The following is a 6,767-nucleotide window of genomic DNA, read 5'->3' as shown; positions in this document are numbered from 1 at the left end:
GAGCTTCGAAAGTAGGGGGAAATGGAATTGTACGTTGACCCAAGAGATGTTTGTGTAAACTTTGTGCTCAGCCCCTTGAGGTGAGTCTTGAATGAAGAGATACGGTGATGTGAACCTTGAAAGTTGAGGAATCTAAGAGTGGCACAACCAGTGCTGTATGTTCCAGAGCATATATAGGTGGGGGGAGGTAGGTCTTGGAGAGAAATCTCCTCCCCCATTGGGATGAAGCAGCATAGAGTAGAAATGTCAGTGTGATGTCATTAATGCATTATTCTAGCTGTAATAAGAGTAAAGTCTCTGATGGCTGTAGAAGTGATATATATGTTAGGGACGAAAGAATGTCACACGGTTTTGGCCGTTTCTAACTGAGAGCTCTGGAACTCAGGGCCTTAGGGAGAGGCTGGAGCATTCAGGTCAATGGCAAAGAAGACATGCAATGTAGTATTTAGCCAAAAAATAAAATAAAGTAAAATAAAATAATGGCATCAAATAAGACCTAGAAGTAGATTCCGGGAAGAGTGAAGCTTCCCATCAGAGACAAAACTGATATTAACTCTACCAACTCCTTGTACTAAAAGTATTCTCATTTTAAACTTAGAATCTGTTGCAATATTATTCAAACAAAATGAAAAGAACCAAAAGTGAAGTAATTCCTTATTAGCCAATTGAACCAGGTTTTATATTTTGGTTGGATCTCTTAATTACAGAATGTAAATTATTCACAATTACCTGTCTTAGCAACTATTGCTTCATTCTTTCAATTTAATAGCACAATGATTTAAAAAATGCAACTTTTCTAAGTTATATTAAAAACTGAAATAAATAGTTCTATTTCTTAGGGCCAGGCCTAAGATAAATAGAAAATATGAGGCAGACACTGAAGAATTGCAAGAAGAACTAGATTATGTTCTTGCAGTAATGATCCACTATTTGTTAATCACCCTTTCATAGAATATCACCCATTGGGAATTAAAAATCACACAGTTAGAGCCTCTTCCTTGTGATGCCATATCCTACAAAATCAACCTTGGAAAAGACTGTGAAGTAGAGTATGTGTGTTTACATTGTTTATTTTACACCTGTCCCAAAACAGTCCCTTTTCATATTATTTTTTCAGTGTGAATTTCTTACTGCGAAGTACTAATTTAATCCTGACAAATATTAGCAATAAATAATTACACAATATTCTCCCTTGCCATATATATATATATACACACACACATATATATACACACACATATATATACACACATATGTATATATATATTTTTCTCTCTCTCTCTCTCTCTATATATATATATATATATGACTTATCTTCAGGAATCTATCAAAAAGAAGGTAACAATTAATTCTAACTAATGTATACATTTCAGCATACATGTACCAAAAGGCAGAAACTTAATGTTGGAAACTTAGTGGATTAATGTATTAGGAAGACTTCAGGTACCAAAACATTTGAGTGTTGCAGATATTTTTATATTTCCATTTACAAATGTATTTTTCCACTAAATATGTATTGAATGGCTACTATTAACCAGCATTATTGTAACAGAAAAATTAGAAGGTTCCAACCAGATGAAAATGCATGAAAGAATATTCTATGTAGTAGGAATAGAAAGTGGAGTGTACAATTATCTCTGAAAAATATCATTCTTTAAGTTGTATAGAGAAGAGATATGTAGAATTCGAGTGAAAAGACCAGTTAGGAAGCTAACCTAGTAATCTTGGACAGAGATAATAGAATTTTGAATTACGGTTGTGGTGTGTATATTTTGAAGATCAAATGGACAAGATTTAGTGGTGGACTGATGTTAAAGATGGGAGGGGAGCATTAATGAAGGAGAGATACTTCGGTTAGGAATGCTTTCAGCTGCAAGTAATAAAATGCCTAAATTTAGTGGCTTAACAAATGGTGGTTATCTTCCCCACTTAAGAAGTCTGGCAGTGAGCACTTGCTGGTAATTGTTCTGTTGTTTACTAATGCCATCAAAGATCCAAGCTATTTTTGTGTTCTTGAATCTTTCACTGGAAGACATTTTACTGATCTATTTCTTGCCTCTTTGTCATATGAAAGCAATCACAGCTTTAGACATCATGTTCACCTATTAAAAGAAGGAAAAGGTGAGATTTGATGGTATGAGTCACATCTATCCCTTTAAAAACTTTTTGATATTTATTTATTTATTTATCTATGGAGACATGGTTTTGCCACGTTGCTCAGGCTGGTCTCGAACTCCTGAGCTGAAGTATTCCTCCCACCTTGGCCTTCCAAAGTGCTGGGATTACAGCCATGAACCACCCACCGCACCTGACCCACAACTATCCCTTTGATCTGCACCACAAAAGCCACAGTGGAAGCCTTTTAAAAATCTCTAGTTCTGTTTTTCATTGTCTAGAAGTTGGTCACATGGCAACCTCTGGCTGCACATGGGAATGGGAATGTGGGTATCTTGTTTTCTAGACAAAGAAGTGAAGAAGGAGCAAAGAAAAGGAAATTGGTCAAAGGCCATGGTTGCCAATACATAGGGTCATCCATAGGAGTGTTAGTGGTGATGTCAGGTTTTTTGTTTTGAGCAATTACAGGGATACCATTTAGAAAACAGTAAGGAAACAGTAGGTGGGAAGAGTTGTAAAGAAGAAGTTTTGTTTTAGACATGGTGTGAACATGCTAATTTGAGACATCTCTTAAATATCCACATGGAAATAAGACAGGTGAATATGATTGTGATGACCAAAGGATAGGTTAGAACCAGGGACTTCTTAGTTTTCTCACAACATGAATTACATGCATGAGTTTCAAATGACTGATAACTTCTAAGATCTACTTCCTTCATTTAGACCAAGTCTTTTTTCCGTTAATTAGGAAAGAAGGAAGAAAGAGAGAGGGAGGAAGGAAGGACGGACTGAGAAAATATAATTTTTTAAAGTTAAGAAAGCAATAAAAAATATATATGAGCAAACACTCAGATTACAGTTTTCAGTTTTTGTATGAAAATTGCTTTGAGCTTTTCATTTTTCTTTTCAATAATGAAAGGCTTAGAAAAGTTCTAATTATAGCTGGGTAAAAGATATTTTGTATTTTTAAACATGAGTTTTGAAATTACTTAAAAACAGAAAATACATTTTTTATTATATGTTTATATATTTTCATATATCTTGTATGAAGTGTATTCTAATAGCAGATAAGGTAAATAGCATTTAAAATAGTTGCAGGCAAATTAAATTTAAAAGGGGCTATTATATGAATCATGCATATTTGTTCAACTGGCACACAACGGCAGTCTTTCTGGTGAATAAAAGCTTTTTTATTGGTACAGGTGATACAACATGGAACCAGAGAAATGGGAGAGTTGTGTTTGTCCTAGTTGTCCTGAACCCGACTGAAAACAATACAAACAAAACTTCACAAAACCCTCAGCTAGTGACTTTTGTATTTTACAAAGCATTTTGATTTTGAGTATTATTGTTTTTCAGTTTCATAGAGTATGTGCATTTTGAAGCTCCTTATTCTTTTATGTTTTTCCATTGAAAATATGTTCTACAATAAATCATTTTGACATTGAATTTTTCTATTTTCTCATTTCTTCTCATCCCAGTTCATGGTTATTTGAAAAGAACGGGTAAAATGGCAATGAAAGAAAAATAATAACTAAATTCATTTTTGAAACTTATTTTGTATTTAAGCTATGCATATGTAGTTAAAATTATAACAAAATATTTATCAAACAGGACAATTTAGATTTAGCATATTTGCAGATTCTACACGGAAAAGTGTAAAAAATCACCACTCTGTGAGCTATTTGATAGATTCTCCAAAGTTTCTTACTGGTTGTCTAATTGCTTGCTGTTTTATGGATGCCCGGTGTTAGGTCAGGAATATTTCAATTTACTCAAAATCAATGGTGAATATACCATTACTTTTGATCATTAGCTATCTTTATTCATTTATTCATGTGGTAACAGTAATTAAACACCTAATATTTTCACGGTGTCAGTATTAGGGGTACTGGGGTCTAGGCCTTGGGTTGACATCAAGAAATAGAAAGTAGAGTAGGCAACTATAACAGACTACATTAAATTAAAATAAATTGAAAGCAGCAGAGATACCAAGAGTCATAAAGGCGTTCTAGAGGAAAAAAAATAGTTCTAATACGGAATATGGAAATTATAGAAGGGGGAATTTCATTTTAATGCTGTAAGCTTTGGATAATTGAAGATAAGGCAATATGTATTCTAGACATTTACATGTGAGGGAATAGTTTAAACCGAGTTATTAAAAAAGGAAAAGTATATGGTGCATTCAGAATATAATGTAATTGGACAAGTCTAGAATATAAAGTATATTGACAGGATGAAGAATGAGGTGAAACGTCTTCAGACATAGTTTGGGAACCGTGTGCAGAATTGGAATTTTATTGTATTTGTACAATGGTGAATCAATATTTTCTTAACAGTGTTCAAACACTATAGCTATTGGCGGTATACTCAGTGAAAAGAGCCTCCCTATATTGTGCCACACACTTCCCAAGTGTGTTCCAGATGCTGTTTTCTGAATTATGATTGAGGCAAACCAGTTATCTGGTAACTTTGCAGAACACAGTAGCCTTATTGAACTGTAGGCACGAGGTCAAATGGATCCTTTGAATAAGAACGTGTAATCTAGGAGTGCAAAATTTTCCAATGATAAGACTCAATGGTTTTGAAGAAGCCTTTGGGAGTAGATAAGAATTCAGGGAAAGGTTAGCATAGTTCCTCTCAACAAAGTTTATATGGTGGATTGTTAAATATGTTTGTTTCCTGTAGTGGTACATTAGAAATATTTAATTATATCATAAATATGTGAGTAGGAAAGAAGCTAGGTTCACAGTGAGCCACATCTAGGCCAGCTAGAGAGGATGGCAATGAAAAATATCTGTAGTTAATGGGTGTCTAAAAATCGAATTTAAGAGGGAATTCTTTCTGAGCAAGGAATGATACCTGCAATTAGAACAGATTTCTTCTTCCCCACACCCTGCGCCCCTTCATACACCTTTGGCATAACCACGTTCCTCAAGGTTACGATTTTTAGGGAAGAATGAAAGAGATTGTATGACAGAGATATCTTCAATCTCAATCTGAACCTGTCGTAATCACAACCCATTTCACTACAAAATCTAGAATTTTTACAATACTCTTCGGAAACTATAGAATGAATGAATGTGTCCAAGCGTGTGAGTATTGCTTCTAATCTTTCTCTTCTCTGCAATCTTTTATCAGCAGCAACAACAAAATCAAACCTACCTACATTAGTCCAAATACTTTATTGTGTTTGGAATTATTTTTCATTTTCATTTTAGTTTTTGCAACTCTACCATGGAGGAATTTTAGAATAGATTACACATTTGGACTGTATAATATGTATATACTTTAATACCTAGCACTATGTAACATTAATATAATAGAATATTATTCATTCGTTGGTTTCAAGGCAACCTCTAAGAAATAGACTATTCTACTTCCTTTCCTGTATTTTTAATCACAAAGCAAAGAACACAAAATAGCGTGGTTAGAATATCCAACATTCAGGATAAAACTGAAACATTAAATTAGAAGAATGAGAAGAAATTAGCACCATCTGTTAGATTCTAGGACAGCCAGGCTCAAATGAACCACGCTTCCTGGTATGCACACTCTTGCATAATCCCTTTCCATATTGAATCTCGGCCAGCACTGTGTAACCTATGACACATGGCAGAAGTGATCATGTTTAGCATATATGGCCTGGCATTTCTGGAACATTCTCCCTTTGAGAAGGCAAATACTGAGAAAGAAAACGGAGAATTTTGATGAAGCCCAAGCTGGCCACGTGGAAAGGAATCACGGAAAGCGAGCATATTGGCTGCTGCAGACATCCAGCCAGGTTACACACTCTGTGTGGAGCTGCCCTGGCAAATGCTAGTAGAAAAGACTCAGGTGTCAGGCATATTCCTCCTACACAGTCACTCTAGCCTTTCCAGCTTTGTGTACAACCCAGACCAGACACTCTGCAGCAAAACTAATCAGTTCCTCCTGTGCCATGTCCGAACTTCTGGCCCACAAAATTATGAGTTTAATAAAAGAGTTTGCTTTTTATGCCACCCAGTTTTAGAGTCATTGATTTCACAGAAATGAATGACTGGAGGAGTTCCTAAATCAATTATTTAGATTAATTTTGGAAGTATTTGGAGAAGAGTGTAATGAGAATTTTAATTAGCAACAGGAATTGAGATAATAGAGAATCTAATGTTAACTTTACTGAATAAGTTCAGGTCATATTTTGCTGGAATAGTTTTCTTAAAGTCTGAATTGTGAAGGCTAAACTTTTGGAAAATAAAGGTTTAAGAAAGCAAAGTCATGCATGTATTTATTTTTAAATTTTTTATTTGTATAAATTTAAGGATACAAGTGCAGTTTTGTTACGTGGATACACTGTGTAGTGAAGTCAGGGCTTTAGTATAACCATTACCCAAATAATGTGCATTGAACTCATTAAGTAATTTCTCATCCATCATTTCCCCACCTGTCTCCCACTCTTCTGAGTCTCCAATGTCTATTATTTCACACCCTTATGTCCATGTGTACATATTATATAGGTCCCAATTATAAGTGAGTACGACAGGCATTTATTTTCAATTAAAAGCAACACTTTAAAAACTACCATTAAAATACATTGGTTTAAGTTACAACTACCATTCATTGTGTATATCATTATTGATTTGCTAATTTCAAAGAAAGAGTAGTTATGAATT

Source organism: Pongo pygmaeus, chromosome 17 (assembly GCF_028885625.2).
Source record: "Pongo pygmaeus isolate AG05252 chromosome 17, NHGRI_mPonPyg2-v2.0_pri, whole genome shotgun sequence".
Lineage (NCBI taxonomy): Eukaryota > Metazoa > Chordata > Mammalia > Primates > Hominidae > Pongo > Pongo pygmaeus.
Note: the sequence above shows the minus strand (reverse complement) of the source record.